The 19,425-nt window shown below is 36.8% G+C and overlaps 1 pseudogene; it reads left to right on the forward strand.

The window, feature by feature from the left end:
- Positions 1-19,425, forward strand: part of LOC130708336 (serine palmitoyltransferase 1-like) — a 54,751-nt pseudogene that overhangs the window by 25,733 nt on the left and 9,593 nt on the right.

Below are 19,425 nucleotides of genomic sequence, written 5' to 3' on the forward strand. Positions count from 1 at the left end.
TTGGTGTTGTCGCTTTTTTTTTTTTTTTAAGCCATTCTCATAGGTGTGTACAGATATCTCATTGTAGTTTTAGTCTATATTTCCCTGATGCTACCATACTTACTGTTTTTAGGCTTTGGTCTTGGCATCAGGGTAATACTTCATAAAGTCAATTTGAAAGTGTTCCCTCTTTTATTTTCTGGAGAAACTGTATAAAACTGTTGTTAATTCTTTAAATGTTTGGTAGAGTTCTCCAGTAAAAACAGCTGGACCTCGAGATTTTTTTTTTTTTTGGAAGTATTTTTACTATGAATTTAATTTCCTTAGTACTTGTAAGGCTATTCAAATATTGAGTGAGTTGAAGTAGTTTGTGTTTTTCAAGGAGTTGGTCCATTTCTTCTAAATCGTCAAATTTGTATGTGTAGCATTGTTTGTGATATTCCCGTACTATCCTTCTAATGTCTGCAGATCCCTGTTTCCTTCCTAACTGGTAATTTCTGTCTGCTCTCTTTTTTGTCATTTTTGCTAGAGATTTGTCAATTTTATTGATCTTTTCAAAGAATCAGCTCCTTGTTTCATAGATTTTTCTACGTTGTATTTTTGTTTTCATTTCTACTGATTTCTGGTATTATTTCCTGCCTTCTGCTCATTTGCAGTTTAGTTTGCTCTTTCTAGGTTCTTGAGGTGAGAACTTCAATTACTGATTTGAGACTTTTCCTCATTTCTAATGTATTAGTGCTATGAATTTCCCTGTCATCACTGCTATAGTTGTGTTCCACAAATTTTGATGCGTTTATTTTCATTTTCGTTTAGTTCATTTTTGTGTTTTATTTCTCTTTGACCCATGAGTTATGTAGAAGTGTGTTGTTTAGTTTCCAAGCATTTGGAAATTTTTAATTTGTTACAGTTTGTTTTATGGCTCATGATGTGGTCTATCTTGGAATATGTTCCATAGTCACTTAAAAAAGAATATTCTGGCAAATACAGAGAAAAGGCCACGTGAGGACACCAGTGAGAAGGTATCACTCCATGATAGGACACATGTGATTAATTTCCTTCTTTATACATTTCTGTTTTTCATATAATAGTATTCAATGATCAAATGTTACACTGATCATTATTTTTTAAAAGTCACTGATATGCAAATTAAAAACCAGAAAAAACATACAAATTGTTCATTTGCCACTTCTATCCTTTAATCCAGTAAGAGAGAGTGCTAGTTTTGCATGTCAACTTCCTAAGGTATACTTATATAAAAGTTTTAGTGAGACAAAAAGCAATTTACATATGAAACTTTATTTACCTTTTGAGAGAAATTTTTTTTTGTCATTATCATTAAATAGAAAAAAAATATTCTGCTGAATGGAGTGTTCTATAAACGACAATTAGATCTTCCTAGTTGATGGTGTTATTGAGTTCTATATCCTTGCTGATTTTCTGTTTGGTAGTTCTGTCAGTTGTTGTAATTTGTCAGTTTCTTCTTTCACTTTTATCAGTTTTTGTGTCTTATCTTTTGTAGCTCTGTTATTTGGTGCATATTTAGGATAAGTTTTCCTGGTTAATTGAGTCTTTTTATCATTATATAACATCCTTCTCTGTCTCTGGTAATTTTCTTTGTTCCAAAGTCTACTTTATCAGATATTAACATAGGCACTCTGCTTTCCCTTTTGAATGTTTGCATCTGTTTATTGTATGTAATATATATGTATACCCTTACTACCTATATTATTGTATATAACATACATACATATATATAGCATATAACTATATATATATACATATAACTACATGTGTGTGCTCGTGTGCGCCCTCAGTGCGCCCTACACACACACATTCCCTTACTACCCATCTCATTACATTTGAAGTGAATTTCTTATAGGCAGCATGTTTAATCCACTCTGCCACTCTGTCTTTAAATTGTATATTTTAGCCATTTACATTTAATGTAATTATTGATATATGGGATCTTAATCTCCCAATTTTTATTTTTTGTTTCTTATTTGTTCTCTCTGTTTTTTGTTTTCTTTTTTCTTTTTCCTGCTTTTCTCAGGGTTAATTGAATGAGTTTTGGAGTTCCATTTTTATTTATCTTATTTATTTTATTTATTTGTTTTCAAGTGTTTCCCTTTGTATAGTTTTTTAGTCATTGCTGTAAGTATGATGTTGTATGTACGCATAAGTTATCACATTCTACTGGTGTTATTTTACCAGTTCAGTTATAGAATCCTTTATCTTCCTTTACATCCCCTTACTCTCCTTATTTATAATACAGTCGTTTTAAGTATTTCCTGTAAACACTTTGAGAACCACATCAGATAGTGTTATAATTTTTACTTTAACCATCCACAATGACTTAGAAAACTCAAGAGGGGAAGAAAAGCCTAGTGTGTTTGTTCATACTTTTTACAGTATTCTTTCTTCCTTCCTGATAATCTAAGATTCTTTTATTTATTTATTTTTTCTATGTGGAGAGCTTTCTCTAGCCATTCCTTTAGGGGAAGTCAGCTTGGGACAGAGTCTCTTAGTTTTTTTTTCAACTGAGAATGTCTTCTCCCCCTCATTACTAAAGGATATTTTTGCTAGTTTTGGATTCCTGGTTGCCAGGTCTTTTTTTTTTCAGCATTTGAAATACATTGGGACACTTTTTTCTGGTGTTCATGGTTTCTGATGAGAAATCTGCTGTCACTCAAATTGCTTTTCTCTTACATGTAAGGTGTCATTTTTCTTGTGCTGATTTCAAGATTTTTTTCTTTGTCATTAGTTTTCAGAATTTTGACTATAATTGTATTGGCATTTATTTGTTTGGGTTTACCTGCAAGAATTTTGCTCAGCTTCTTTAATCTATAGTTTTACGCCTCTTCTTTAATCTACAGGTTTTCAGCCATTATTTCTTTAAGTACCTTTTTAGTCCCACCCTCATTCTGTTCTTTAGAACTCTACAGACTTGAATGTTGCATATTTTACTGTAGTCTCACAGGTCCCTGAGACTGTTCTTTTCTTTCTAGTCTACTTTCTCTCTGCGATTTACATTGACTTGATTTCTACTGTTACATCTTTCAGCTCACTGATTCTTTCCTCTCTCCATTCTGCTGCTGAATTCATCCACTATGCTTTTTCTTTTGACTATTTTGCTTTTTAGTTCTAATATCCCCACAGTATTCTTCTTTGTATCTTCCTTTTCTCTGCTGCAGCTTCCTGTTTTTTCATTTGTTTCAAGCATGTTCATAATTACTCGTGAAACATTTTTATCATGACTGTTTTAAAGTCATTATCAGATCATCCTGACAACTCTGTCATCTTAGTACTGGCATTTGTTAATTGTTTTTTTTCTTTTGTTTTTCATTGTTTGATATTTTCTGGTTATTGGTATGACAAGTGAAACATGAACAGTTTCATATTATGCTGTTATAGTTTATGCTTTATTTAAACTTTCTGTTTGAATTGGCTTTCTCTGACAGTCTTCCAACAAGGGCAGGGGGGCACTGCTGCCTCATTACTGTCAGATGGAAGTACAAGTCCAGGGTCCCCACGGGGCCTCCACTGACACTGAGGTGGGGTTATTTTCATTTCTTCTGGTTGTTGGTGAGAGTCCTACCCTTGTCTGAGCCTCCCCTAACACAGCCTAAGCATAGGCAGGGGAGAGTGTCTCTCCCTGCAGGAGATTGGAAGTTAGGTCTCTCCACATGGTCTTCACTAACACCACAGTGGGAGCCACTTGTTACTACCCAACGGAGATACAAGTTCTGGCTCCCTTCTCTGACAGCTCCCACAGGGGTATTGGGGAGCCTTGTTATGGCCTCGTGAAGACTAGAGTCTGGGTCCCCCTCTCAGCCTTTGCTAGTGTGGAGGGGACAGGCCCAGGTTTTTCTGTGGTTTGGCTGCAGTAGAGACCTTTGCTGGGCTGCCCCCTTTCCTGTCCCTTTGGCTACAGAGAGCAGACTTTTGTCAGAGCTTTTCTGTCTCGCCTGTTGGCATTTCCAGTTTGCCAGCTGCATCAGTTCCAAGTTAGGAAAATCCAGGAACTTGTTTCATGTCATTTCTCAGATCCCTCGCTGGTCTGCCTTTTCTCTCCATTTTTCAGCATCATCTTATGTTTGTCTTATACATGATGTCCAGGATTTTTGGTTATACCCAGTGAGAAAAATAGGGAAAATATGTCTATTTTCTCAGAAGCAGAAGTGTTGCATGTACTTTTAAATAATACACTTAATTTAAGAAATATATCCTGCCCCCCATTAACTCAATTTAGGAGATCTTACTGAAGATTAATCTGCATGACTCAGAGTTCTCCCCTGGGTTATGTGGAGTCAGTAACCCAGTATTCCTTTTGATGGCAAAGTAATGGCAGAGTGGTGGCCAGTCAAATCAGAGATGCCACTGATGGTGAGATGCACCAATATTTCATTTATTTTTCAGAAAGAGAAAAGTACTTTGAATAAACTAATATGCTATCTGTATAGTAAGATGCATGCTGATTTCTCAGAGGTCAAAATACGGCAAGAGTTTGCTTCGTGGAACAGAATCAGTATGGTAGTTATGTGGAAAGGTTTGCAGAGTGAAGTGCAAACAATAATATATTAATGTTCAAACATGTTTTATTTATTTGCCATGTTCAGTTTAACAAGTGGATGTTGGTCAGCGTACAAAAGCAAGCATTCCTTTTCTGAGAATGTTGACAAGACCCTTTAAACCCCAATTCGGTGGGTCTTTCTTCCTTGCAGAGATAAAGCTGCCTGCTTTGCTATTCAGAAGGGATTACAGGCATCACGTAGTGACATTAAGCTATTTAACCATAATGATATGGATGACCTGCAGCGACTATTGAAAGAACAAGAGATTGAAGATCAAAAGGTATGATTCGGGCTTCCCTGGTGGTGCAGTGGTTGAGAATCTGCCTGCCAATGCACGGGACACGGGTTCGAGCCCTGGTCTGGGAAGATCCCACATGCCGCGGAGCAACTAGGCCCGTGAGCCACAACTACTGAGCCTGCGCGTCCGGAGCCTGTGCTCTGCAAAAAGAGAGGCCGCGATAGAGGCCCGCGCACCGCGATGAGGACTGGCCCCCGCTTGCCGCAACTAGAGAAAGCCCTCGCGTGGAAACGAAGACCCAACACAGCCAAAAATAAATAAATAAATAAATAAATTAAAAAAAAAAAAAGGTATGATTCTTTTGAAGAAAATTACACAGTTCTTTTGTACTTTCTAACCAGCTAAATTATAAATGAAATGGTAATTTGTCATGAAAACTTGCCTGTGGATCACATGTGGACATTAAATAAGGGTGTTTCTGCTTATTAAATGTACCTCAGATTAGAGAGTCAAGCCTGATAGTAATTGCCTCATCATTGCCATAATTATATATGGCAAATTTGGGGGAAGGTTATCTAGGCAGCTTTCTACAAGAGAGAGAGAAAAACAGCATGCATTTTGGGGGTGGAGGGATGTACACTCAACTCTACAGAAGTAACAACAGAACTCATTAGGGCATTAACAAGATGTATCTAGTGAATTCAAAATAGGCTTATTCATATCAGAATAAATCATGTATCGATTCACCAGAAGAAACCATGGCGGCAGATCTTAATTAATGAATTTATGAACAAAGTGAAGACTCTTTCTCCCTACCCCAACCTCATCCCAGATCTCTGAGCAGCTGCTCCCTGTGGGAAGCAGCTGCCTCACGCATGGTTTCCTTCTACGTTGCAACCTATTTACACTTCTTCTCAAGCACCTGTGTAGTCCCTTGGGACAGGGAGGGAATTAGGCAGGTGGAACTTGCTCCTTGTTGTTCTGATAGAGAGTGGAACAGAGGAAACGTGTTCAAAGCATCACTGTTAGAATTAGCATTTATTTGCCCCTGACAACATGAACAGAGAAGGTGGTTCTGTGGTCTGTGGTTCTGCAGCAGGAACCACTGTGTGTGAAGTGTACTGGGAACCTGGTCACCACATCCTTTGTCTCAAACACCACTTTCAAGTGGACTTTCCCAGTGTAACTCATCCGTTACTAGAGTAACTGATAAAAATGCTCATCACATCCTTAATTTTGTGTTAATTTCCATTTTCCCAGATATTTGAATTATTCCTTTTGGATTCTGTCATCTTTGTTTAGGTGATAGCCTAAGAGCAGCACTTCATGATTATACACATTCGTGTGGTGAATACGCATAGACTTCTGCTATTTTATGCTAGGTGTGCTACAGACAGTGTTTTATAAGTATACAATTTAGAAGAATGTATAGGGAAAATCTTAAAATTGAGACCGTTCCACCAATGAATTCTTTCTACAGATTGTAAAAAGATGTCCCTTTTCTGATTCAGTAATAGAATGCTACCGTATTGAAAAACACTGCCTTAGAAAGTGTGACCAATGAACCAGTCTGCTGTAGAGTTATTTCGCCAAGTTAGCATTGTACAAATTTGGAAGACAACATATTCAAGTTCTGTGTGTGTGTTGTATAAGATTTATAATCTGTGGAACTTTTTTTTTAATGAATAACAATAAAGTTATCTTAAAATTTATTTCCATTTTATAGTTTTTACCTTTTTACTAATTAATTTATACCACATATTCCTGCCAAGAGTAGGCTTTCTAAATTACTTTACATTTTGGTTTTTAGAAATAATTCTTTTTTAATTTTGTTTTCACAAAAATAATAAATGTTAAATTTTTAAATATTTTGTACTTAGATGCTTATATTTCCTTTGAAAGTAGGTTAAATAATCTGAGTTTGGATCAAACTCTTTTTGTCAGTTTCCCAACTAATGGAGTTCATATGTTTTTTCATTCCTTTTCTTATAGAGTTCTCTTATCCCATATTAATCCTTCTTAAAAAAAAAAGATAATAAGTAAAAACAGCAGTTCATAGAAGAAATGCAGATAACTGAGCAAATAGAAAATAGTCTGACCTCACTAACAGTTACAGAAATTAGGGTAAGAGTTTTTGCCTGTCCAATTAGGGAAAACTTTTTATGGTAATAATCAGTGCCACACTGATGTACAGGGGGCCTTCCAAAAACTCTGAGGAGAGCTTCAGTTGGCACAGCCTTTCTAGAGGGTAAATGGGCAGGTATATTCTGGGATTCTTAAATATCTATACCCTCCGGAGTGCTATCTTTAGAAGAGAATCAGAAATGGTGTCAGAGATCGAAGGGTATTCACGTGATGTAAAAAAACAAAATGAAGGAAACAACCTAAATCCAGCACTGTGGGAACAGTTAAATAATTTACGGTGTATCTACAAGGTGGAATATTAAATCTCCATTAAAATCATGGTTTAAATAATATTAAATAATGTGAGAATGTTCACAACATAATATTTTAAAAACTCAGGTCCTAGAACGATTGCAGTAAAATCCTGATTTGAACAAGGTAATTTACAAAGATATGTATTTACAAGAAAAAGTTACCAGTGTGTGGTGTAACGAGCTCATTTGTTAAATTCTTTTTTGTACTTTTCCATTTCCCAAGAATATTCCAAAAATAAAATATTCCTTCATGGAGTATTTTAAGATCATAAGAAAGGTACTTTGTGTTTTAAAGGCAGGGAGAGGCGGGATGCCCCCAGGTCCTCAGCTGTGACCTCCCAGCAGACCCGCAGCCTCAGGTTTGACTTAGGGACGGAGTGAAGATGACCAAGAATGATGTAAACTTTCGCATGCTTCAGCCGACACTTTTTTCAGTATTACATACAGCTGTGGGTTCTAAAATACCCCTTAAAGAATAGCTCTGATATTTGAGTTTCTAGTTGTTCATTAGAAGCTTAGAGGCAAGAAACCTTTGAGTAGAAAGGTGGCGGCAAACTCTGTGGAATTTTTTCAGTGCAGCGTACCTGAAACATCTACAGATTCAGCAGTGGGAGTGGTTTATTAGTGATTTGACGTCAGTGGGGTGTGGGAAGGTGTGTGTTACTTGAAAGAGTCCCTCCACTGCACCACCCCCGAACATGACTGGGTGAGGTCATAGTCCAGTTTTACTTGAACCAGTAGTGAGGAGGCAGGAAGGAGAAGGGTTTCATCTGTTTTTTGGTAAGTAAGGGAGGTCAGGGTTTGTCTGTTTTTTAACTTTTTATTAGGAAAACTTCTGGCACATTCAAAGGAAACAGTAGTATAGTGAAGCCCCCTGTACCCTTCTCTCGGCTTTGTTTTCAATATTCTGCCACTCTTTTATCATCTGAACCTTCACCTAACTCCCCACTCAGTCTCTGTGATGATGATGATTATCATCATCATCATTAGAGTTCTTTTTATTTTAGGTAAAATTTACATTGAAATACATTAGTCCTAGTTATACAGTTTTGACCAGTGGTTATACCTGTGTAGCCCAGGTATCATGGCCCCCATCATGACATAAAACGTCCCCATCTCCCCCAGAAAGTTCCCTTGGGTCCCTTCCTAGTCATTCTGGGCTTGGAGGGTTTTGTTTGTGTTTTAGTATTCTCAGTGTCTAAACAGTTTGTGTTTGTGTGTGAGGCCTCCTAGTTGACTGTGTGACCTGAAAACATGTCTGAGAGAAGAAAGCACTGTTTTTCATCTCAAAATAACAGGATCTCAAACCTTGAGCTTGAAATTGATTTAGTCTATCTATTTGTTGATTTATCTTGGTGAATAAATCTTGTAGGGTGAAAGTGCTAGAGAGCATATAACAGATTTTGTATTTGGAGTTACTGAAATTTAAAACATCTATTTTTTTTTTCTTTTAAAGAATCCTCGCAAGGCTCGTGTAACTCGACGTTTCATTGTAGTCGAGGGGTTATATATGAATACTGGAACTATTTGCCCTCTTCCAGAATTGGTGAGCAACCATGTTTATTTACTATTTCAGTATTCAGACTATTTGGCAGTTATGCCTTTTGTTTGTGACCATTTTTAATGTATAATGTCTGCATTGCTTTGCTTAATAGGTATCATAAACACATTCTGATCATACTAGGGAAGTAGATTAACATTAAATGCCAACCCTGACCTTTAAAGAGTAATCAAGACTGAGTTTTATAAAACCAACTTTATGGAGGTATAATTGACACGTAATAAAATATACTCACTTTAAGAGTACAGTTTGATAAGTTTTGACAGATGTATACTCCCCTATCACCATCACCATAGTCAAGATATAAAACATTTCTGTCACTCCAGAAGTCCCTCATGCCCCTTTGTAATCAGTACCCCATTCCTGGCCGCAAGCCAAGTTGATCTGCTTTCTGTTCCTGTAGTTTTGCTTTTTGTAGAATTTCATATAAATGAAATCATATAATATGTATTTTGTAAAACTCAGCTTTTTAAAAGGGGATACAATACACTGTCTTTAGAAACCATGACTATTGAGATTTTTTTTTTTTAGGTGAAATTCACATAACATAAAACTAGCCATTTTAGAGTGTAGAGTTCAGTGGCATTTAGTACGTGCACAGTGTTGTGCACTCATCAACTAGCTAGTTGTAAAACCTTTTTGTCACTCCCAAAGAAGACCCAGTACCCATTAAGCAATCACTTCGCATTTTTCCTTGCCCCTAGCCCCCACCAGTCTGCTTTCTGTCTATATGGATTTACCTATTCTGGATATTTCTGATAAATGGAATCATATAATATATGACTATGGCTTCACTCACTTAGAATGTTTTCATTGTTTATCCAATTTGTGGCATCATTTATCAGTACTTCATTCCTTTTTTCTTCTTTTTTTTAAAATTTATTTATTTTTGGCTGCGTTGGGTCTTCGTTGCTGTGCGCGGGCTTTCTCTAGTTTTGGCAAGCAGGGGCTACTCTTCGCTTCATTCCTTTTTAAAGCTAAGTAATATTCCATTGTGTGGGTATATCACATTTTGGTTTTTTTGTTAACAGATATTTGGATTGCTTCACCTTTTGGCATTTGTGAATAGTGCTGCTGTGAACATTCATGTACAAGTATTTGTTTGAATCCCTGTTTTCAACTCTTTTATGTATGTGCCTAGCAATGTAATTGTTGGATCATGTGGTAATTCTATTTTTAACTTACTGAGGAACTGCCATACTGTTTTCCACAGTGGCTTGTACCATTTTACATTCCCACCAGCAATGGAGGAGGGTTTCAGTTTCTCCACATCCTTACCAATGTATACTTTTTTTTTTTTTTTTAATTTTTGCCATTCTAGTAGGTGTGAAGTATATTTGCATTTCTGATTTGCATTTCTTGAATGACTAATGATGTTGAGCCACTTTTCTTGTGTTGGCCATTTGTATATCTTTGGAGAAATGCCTCTAGAAGTCCTTTGCCCATTTTTAAACTGGGGTGTCTTTTTGTAAAGTTCTTTATGTATTCTGGGTACTAGACCCTTAATCAGGTATGTGATTTGCAAATATTTTCTCTCATTCTATAGGTTGTCTTTTCATTTCTTTGATAGTGTCCTTTGATGCACAAAAGTTTTTAATTTTGGCAAAGTCCAATTTATCTAGTTTTTTGTTGTTGCTTGTGCTTTTAGTGTCATATCTAAGAAATGCATTGCCAAATCCAGGGTATGAAGATACACCCCTATGTTTTCTTCTGAGGTTTTTATAGTTTTAGCTCTTATTTTAGGCCCTTGATCCATTTTGACTTAATTTTTGTATATTCTGTGAGAGAGGGATTCAACTTCATTCTTTTGCATGTGGTTATCCATTTGTCCCTGTACCATTTGTTGAAGAAACTATTGTTTTCCCATTGAATGGTCTTGGCACCCTTGTTGAAATCAGTTGACTGTAGGTATATGGGTTTATTTCTGGACTCTCAGTTCTATTCCATTTGTCTATATGTCTAGCCTTATGCCAGTACCATGCTTAATTACTTAATTCATGTAGCTTTGTGGTAAACTTTGAAATCAAGACGTGAGTTCTCCATTTTTGTTCTTTTTCAAGATTGTTTTGGTTATTTGGCGTCCCTTGAAATTCCATTTGAATGTTAGGATCAGCTTTTCCATTTCTGTAAAAAATGACATTGAGATTTTTTATAGGGATTGTAGTGAATATTTAGATTGCTCTGGGAAGTATTGCCATCTTAATGATACTGAGTCTTCTCATTGATGAACATGGAATGTATTTCCATTTATTTCAGTTTTCTTCAATTTCTTTCAGTATTGTTTGTGGCTTTTACTGTAAAGTCTGGTACCTCTTTGGTTAAATTTATTCCTAAGTATTGTATTCTTTTTGATGCTAAGTATTTTATTCTTTTTGATGCTATTATAGACGGAATTGTTTTCTTAATTTCCTTTTCGGATTGTTCACTACTAATTATAGAAATACAGATGACTTTTGTGTATTGATCTTGCATCATTCAACTTTTGCTGAACTTGCTTATTAGCTGAAACAGTATTTTTGTGGATCTTATTCTGTATGTAAGATCATGTCATCTGTGAATAGAGCTAGTTTTGCTTCTTCCTTTCCAAGGATGGATGCTTTTCTTTTTTTTTCTTGCCTGATTGCTCTGGCTAGAACTTCCAGTACAGTGTTGACTAGAAGTGACAAGAGTGAGTGTCCTTCCTGCTCTTTAAAGGGAAAGCTTTCAGGCCATCACCATTGAGTGTGATTTTAGCTGTGGGTTTTCCGTAAATGCCCTTTATCAAGTTGAGGAAGTTCCCTCCTATTTCTTATTTGTTGAATGCTTCTCTCATGAGAGGTTTGGGGTTTGTCAGATGCTTTTTCTGCATCAGTTGAGTTAATCATGTGGTTATCCTTCATTCTATTAGTATGGTGTATTACACTGATTTTTCTGTAATAAACCACCATTGCATTTGACCATTAAAATCTGAATCTCTGAGTCCATCAATTGAATAGGGATTCAAAATAAAGGTTTCATATCTTATTTTTTAAGTTTTTCACTATTTCTTGAGGAAATCTAGATACATCCTAAATGTCAATAAAAGAGATTTGTTTTCCTCTCCTTCCTTTTGTGAGTGTCAAAGACTGATAGAATAATGTAGGAGAGATAGTCGGCCACAAGATGTTAGAACTGTATGTTACAGGAGTACAATAATAAATCAGTACTGATGGGCAAATATACAGCCAGTGAAACAAAATGTAAAGTGTAGGAACAGATCAAGTACCTAAAGTACTGAGTATGTAAAATTACAGTATACAAATTAGGGTTTGACAAAAGGATTCCTGTTTTGTTTTACTTGTCTGTTTGTGTTCCAGTACTGGGATAATATTATTAAATATTTTCTAAAACATGGTTTTTAGAAACTATCTCACTCATATAATACCTCTTATTAATGGATGGGAAAGAATTAGTATTGAAAAGATGTAATTCTCCCCAAATTAGTTTGTTCATTGTTAATGAAAATTCAGGTAAAAGCCCAGTGAGGACCCCTCTCCCAATTTGATGTTGATTCACAAGATTAGCCTGTAAAATCTTTTTTTTTTTAATGAAAGCTTCTTTATTTATTGATTTATTTATTTTTGGCTGTGTTGGGTCTTCATTTCTGTGCGAGGGCTTTCTCTAGTTGTGGCAAGCGGGGACCACTCTTCATCGCGGTGTGCGGGCCTCTCAGTGTCGCGGCCTCTCTTGTTGCGGAGCACAGGCTCCAGACGCGCAGGCTCAGTAGTTGTGGCTCACGGGCCCAGTTGCTCCGCGGTATTTGGGATCTTCCCAACTCAGGGCTCAAACCCGTGTCCCCTGCATTGGCAGGCAGATTGTCAACCACTGCGCCACCAGGGAAGCCCTAGCCTGTAAAATCTTGATGGTTAAAAAATAAATTATCAGACGCATGATATGAGACATCAACCCATCTTATATATTTCTGTGCATTATTTCTATAGTTTCAGTGGAAAAAATCATAGTAATTAAACATTTAATAATTAAAATTATGATTCTGGGGCTTCCCTGGTGGCGCAGTGGTTGGGAATCTGCCTGCCAATGCAGGGGACACGGGTTCGAGCCCTGGTCTGGGAGGATCCCACATGCCGCGGAGCAACTAGGCCTGTGAGCCACAATTACTGAGCCTGCGCGTCTGGAGCCTGTGCTCCGCAACAAGAGAGGCCGCAATAATGAGAGGCCCGTGCACCGCGATGAAGAGTGGCCCCCACTTGCCACAACTAGAGAAAGCCCTCGCACAGAAACGAAGACCCAACACAGCTATAAATAAATAAATAAATAAATAAATAAATAAATAAATAAATAAATTAATCAAACTTTAAAAAAAAATTATGATTCTGGCACAAGAGAAGATTACATGAGCCATGGAAAGATTTAAGAGCCCAACTTCTCATGTTATATATATAAAAATTTAGTGGTTGATAATCACTGTATTTTAATTCAACTGTGAAACTTATCACATACATATCATAAAAGGGTAAATCAATTAAACACTAGGGGGAAAAATCTGTACATATGTTCAGCCTCCCAATGTATAAACCAAAAAATTTATGAAATAATTAGAAGAACATATAGATAAATATGCATCTAAACCTTAGATGGGAAAGGACTTTCTTATAAGCCGGAAAACAAAGGGGAAAAAAAAGATTAAAAAACATATTAATGAAAACTTTTTGTGGATTAAAAAAATGAATCTAAATTGGAATAGTGCCTCTGAGGGAAGAATATTTACAACATTTCCCTAGGAGTTTTTATGTATAATCAGACCAGTATTTAACAGATAGATTACATGTCTATACTCATAGTGTCTTAACAGTTCTTTCTTTAAAAATCGGCATTGTGCTGTCTATATTACTGAGTTAAATTGAATCATTTTAGAGCATCTAAAGTACAGTTAATTTTCATTATTCATTGTAGTTCTATAAAGTGTGTGTGTATATGTGTGTATGTGTGTGTGTGTGTGTGTGTGTGTGTGTGTGTGTGTATATATATATATTTATGTTCTATAAACCTGCTGCAAATACTGAATTACCAAATACTGAACTTTTGCTCCTAGGGCAAATACAGAGTTAGTTTTCTGCAACCCTCTAGTCACCACGTTTTCATCAGTTACTCAATACATAACCTTGTTTTATATGTGTTTCTGGGTAAAGACACCTTATTTAGTGTACATCGTTGATGTAGCCATATTGAACTCACAGCCGGCAGTGCTCTAACTCCGGCCTGAGTGCAGTTTATGTGACACACGCATGTTTTCCGTAAGGCACATCACAGCCTTCTTGCGCTGAGGCCCTCTGGGCCGAACTTCAGCGCTGTGCTTGGGGGCCATTGTGAACAACAGAATCACAAGGAAAAGCACAAAATGCGAAAAATGTGGCAGTAAACAGAATGTGAGAAGGACACTTGTTTGCAGTATAAGCTGAAGCAGTAGCCTGTTAACTCAGCTGGGAAGGTGCATTTCAGGTGACTCAAAGTTTTTCACCACCCTGCAAATATGCCCTAAGTATTGATTTGGAGGTTACAAATAAATTTTAGCAAGTAGGCAGATTCACAAATATGAATTTTATGAATTTTCAGTATTTTAAAGTTGTGTTTATTTACCACTTAGGTTAAGTTAAAATACAGATATAAAGCAAGGATCTTTCTGGAGGAAAGCCTTTCGTTTGGAGTCCTGGGGGAGCATGGCCGAGGAGTCACTGAACATTTTGGAATCGATGTAAGCTCTCCTTTTTTGGAACATTCCTTCATATAGTAACCATGCAGTTCCATCCTGCTGGGCAGGTTTCATGGGCACAAGACAGTGTTCCTCATCGATGTGCAGGGTGCAGCTTTGGTGTCTGTCACTTCACTGAGCCCACAGAGGATTGGGTCAGCCAGACCAGGGTCCCCATCTTCCCTTGGAACTCAGTGGCTAATCATAGAATTTGTGTTCTGTTTGCACGGTAACATTTGATCCCAGCTTTCCGTGTTTCTTCTCTAGAAACAGTTAAATTTGCCTTCCATTTTTTCTTTAAAACCAGTAAGAATTCTCTAAGTTGTCCTTTAGAAAGTATCATAGCAGTGAAAAGATGTTCTTTCTAATATTTAAAATTCTGTATTGTTATTTGTGTGTATGGGGGTGATTTATATATATATATATTAGAAATACCACCAGCATGGATTCACAAAGCCGCTCAAGGTCCCAGACAACTGGAGTGAGTTTTTTATGTTTTCTCTTGCTGAAAGGAAATGAGCCTCAACTAGCCCTACTCTTAGTGGGTTTTGCTCCTAGAGCCTCGGAGAGGAACAGTGTGGGCCCATCTGCAGAACCTGTCCTCACCGACCACTGTGTAACCTGCCCTTACCCACCGCTGTGTGGTTGATGTGAAGGAAGCTTTTCTCCAAATCTTGTGCATAAAAGTTTTGCAGCTTGTGTTAAAATGTTGAACTATAAAATATAAACTCACCTTAGATTATTTGCATCCCTCTACCCATACAGACCTAGAGAAAAATGTAGAGCAGAATGACTATCACACCAAGTTGACTGAAGCATACTCTTCAAAGACAAACTGACATTTGGCAATGAAATGCACTGAAGAATTTAAGATAAATGGAAATTAATTCAAGTAAAATTTACACCAGAGCAATTTTTAAGGCATGAAACTTTTAAAGAAGGAAAAAGCACTATCTAATTTCACTGTTCTCGTTTTCTCACTGCTTCCAGCAGTTGTCTCAGAGGTAGTATTTATAATGGCTTGAGTAAGAGTGCAGAATGTATGGACTTTATTTGGACCCTAATTCAAACAAATACTGTGAAAAACAAGCTTTGTGAGACAGAGATACTTGAACACTCAGTATTTGATATTAAGAAATTTTTCATTTTTTAAGTGTGGTAATGTTTTTGAAAGAGGGCATATCTTTTAGAAATGCACACTGAAATATTTATAGATGAAAACATGTAAAGTCTGAGATTTGCTCCAAAGAAATGAAGAGGGCAGTAGGGGGCTTATACGTGGAACAGGATTGTCCGTAAGTTGATAATTATTGAATCTGGTGATGGGGATTCTTTATACTTTTGTATATGTTTGAAATTTTTCATAATGAAAGGTTAAAAAAAAAGAAGAAGAGTGCGCAGGTTTCCTTGTTGGATCTGTGGAACACTTGGAAAAACACCAGATGTGATCTGACCAGTCATTATTATGGCCATCATTGAGTAATTACAGAATGGCTACTGTATGCAGGATGGAACTTGGTGCTGGGGGCTGGAGCAGACGGTGAGGACCAAAGGAGTGCTGAGACGTTGAGAAGGTCGTGGGTACTCAGGAGCCCAGTGGGCACATTAGGTTCATCCACTGCCCAGTTGGTCCACTTTGGTCAGAGCCCATGATGGCCTATTGCCATCATGTTTGGATAAATTGATTTCATTTTTGAAAAGGTGGAAAAGGTAAATGGAATGTAGTAGTTGTTCCAAAGTGCTCAAAACCCTGATAGATTTCTTTTTATTTATCTCAAGTACCTTCTATGGAGAAGGACAGCTGAGACCACTGTTTTAGCAAGGAAATGATCTTATCTTGTACCTCTGAATATGTTTAGTATCAAACAACTTTAGATTTCGTCTTTTATCTAGCTCTTCCACTGTGAATAAATTGTCGATGAATGATGGAATGGCAAAAACGTATAAAGTGAGATATCTTCAGAGGTGGGCTATGAAACATCAGTCCTTTTAACAATTGATTTTGTATGACTTACCCTTTATTTTCAAGGAGGTAGTTTGAATCCAGATGTTGACATTAGTGCTGAAATTTTGTCTCTAGGATTGACATTGGCCTTTTTTTTTCCCCTCCTTTTCTTTAAATTGAGAAATAACTCCCACTGTCCCTCTTTTCTGACAGATTGATGATATTGATCTTATCAGTGCCAACATGGAGAATTCACTTGCTTCTATTGGGGGTTTCTGCTGTGGCAGGTCTTTCGTAATTGACCATCAGGTGGGTTCTTTTTAAAAACAAAAGCAAAAACTGAAACCCGTTGCTCCACTGGTCAACTAAAAATGTAACCGCTATTACAAAATTTCATTCTAACTTAGTTTTTCACACAATTTTTATTTAGAAGTAGATTTGTTAAAGAATCATTCAAAATATTTACATTTAGAAATTATCTCCCTTTCTAAAAAAGTTTTGGTTTTGTTACATAACTTCTGTACATGCCTGGGTCTTAGCACCTCACCATTTGTACGTGCTATTTGGTAGGGAGTGCAGAGATTTGGTGCCTTTAGATTTTTTAGCCAAAGAAAAACAGAGCCAAAAATAGTGTTTATGTTTTATAACTTGTTTGTTTCTTCTCAGCGACTTTCCGGCCAGGGATACTGCTTTTCAGCTTCATTACCTCCCCTCTTAGCTGCTGCTGCAATTGAGGCCCTCAACATCATGGAAGAAAATCCAGGTATAACCTTTAAACCCAGGAAATCAAAGATATTTCAAGTCATGTTAGCCATGCTGCTGGTTTGCCTTTTTGGAGAAATTAGCTGGAGGAAATGATTTCCCAGACAAAGCTCTGGCTCTGAATTACATTATCTGGCAATTTATGGGAAAAATGATGGTGAAGAAGTTGTCCCTGCCTCAGGGTTTCCGGGTTAGAGTTTCTCTCATGTTTCTGGAGATGAAGCCAGAGCCAAAGCAAAGCTCGCTCCCTTGGTGGGCAGAGATGCCAGAAAAAGGAGGGACTAGCTCTGGGCCAGTCATCATTTAGTTTATCGGGTTTTTTTGAGAAATTAGCTGAAGTATGCTAATTTTTGGTACTTATAATTTTATAACTGTTGTCTAGTTTTCCCCATCAGCCTTTGATTCATGAGTTGGTGCTGAGGCCATACAGGTTTACCAACTATTAAAGCTTGCTTAATGGGCAGTCGACTCAATTTAAAATGTGGTTCTGGGCTGTGATAGCGCCTCCTCACCAAAGACTAAAAGGAAAATGGAAAAGCAGGCCTGGTATTTGTAATTTTAAATTTTATAAATTTCTAAAGATTCAGCATTGGTTTTAATTCAGAGAATCAGTAAAAGTGAGTGTTTCTGTGTGCACATTCATATACTTGTCAGATACCCTGCCACTCCTGTCTCCTCAGATCTTTCAGTTTGTGGATTTTCCTTAAAAGAAAGTGAAAATATCAAGAAGAGATCATAAACATGACTGCAGTGTCTATTTTTTTCCCAAATTGTTTAGGGTCCAGAAATATTTAATATATTTGTACCCTTTTGTTCTTGGCCAGATAATTTATAGTATCTTAATAAGAACAGAGCCATTGTTTTGTTGTGGAAAACTTCATCCCAGATTTTGCTGAAAGTTGGGTGAGCAGGTGCCAGCTAGTATATGCCACAGATGAAAGTTGGGGACCTTCAGAGGAGTTACTGGCTGTCTATTTATGTGTTATTAGTGGGCAGAAGGATTTGCTGCATTTTAAATTGATGAACTGGATCTTGAAAAACATTTTTAGATTAGTATATCCAATCTTCCAAGTGTACTATCAAATATATTTGTTTCCTTCAGGTATTTTTGCAGTGTTGAAGGAAAAGTACAAACGAATTCATAAAGCTTTACAAGGGTGAGTTTTATATATTTTCAACCAACTCAAAAGTTTATCTGCACAACATTTAAACAACTTGTGAAAAATTTTGAGTGTCACCTCTTTGGTTTTCAGTGCATTTAATAGGCTTGAGTCAGTTTGTCTAAATCGCAACTAAGAAACCAAAAACACAGTTCATTCAAATTTGTCTCTGTGTCTGAAACCAGAGCATCCATTTTGTCATTGTTTTAAAAAATCATAACTTTGTTTTTCTAAAAATGATACAAGCTCATTGGTAAAATATTACAGTAGTACAGAAGATAACAAAGATGAAAAGAAATAACAACATGCTGCCACCAGAAATAACCAGCATAAACACTGGAGAATTCCCACACATCTGTACGGGTAAAAGGATGTAATTAGATGACAGTGGGTTCATACTGTCCATGCTGCTTTTTAGAAAATTACTCATTTTTTTAAGTTACTTCAAGAAAAAGAAACAAGTGAAATCAAAGTGAACCTTACGAGTGTTCTGTCTACTTTTGTCTTAACTACACAAGAGTAGTTCTTTAAGATTCCTCTAGAATTGAGAAAAACATTGAGGCTAGTGACATCTTCAGGCAGATTTCTTATCTTACAGAAAATGATCTCACCTTGCCTGTGGTTTCTTTTTGCCTTTCCAAGTTGAAACCTGCCTTCTCAGTCGTGGAAGTCCTATCCCTATTGCCAGATATGGAAACTAGAAACTTTTCTAAAAAGGACAGTTAATAAATAAGCAGGTCACAGATGTTCCAGATAAAGTAGGGGGAGAAATAATTGAAGTCTGGGTCTGACTTATGATCCTAACAAAAGTTCTTGCATGATTTGTGGTAGAGAGATATTATTGTTTCCAGTTACATTAGCTTATGAAATCTTAATAAACCAGCTCAGCCTAGCACATTGGAGTCACTGTCAATTCATGAACACCTACCTCAGGTGCCCTTTATTCTATGAGTGTTAATGTGTTTATTTTTTAAGTCCAGTCCTCTACTTTTCCCAGCTCTCTCTCACTTTTTCTTCTCTCCAAAATCCCTAACCATCTGTCT

Source organism: Balaenoptera acutorostrata, chromosome 6 (assembly GCF_949987535.1).
Source record: "Balaenoptera acutorostrata chromosome 6, mBalAcu1.1, whole genome shotgun sequence".
Taxonomy (NCBI): domain Eukaryota; kingdom Metazoa; phylum Chordata; class Mammalia; order Artiodactyla; family Balaenopteridae; genus Balaenoptera; species Balaenoptera acutorostrata.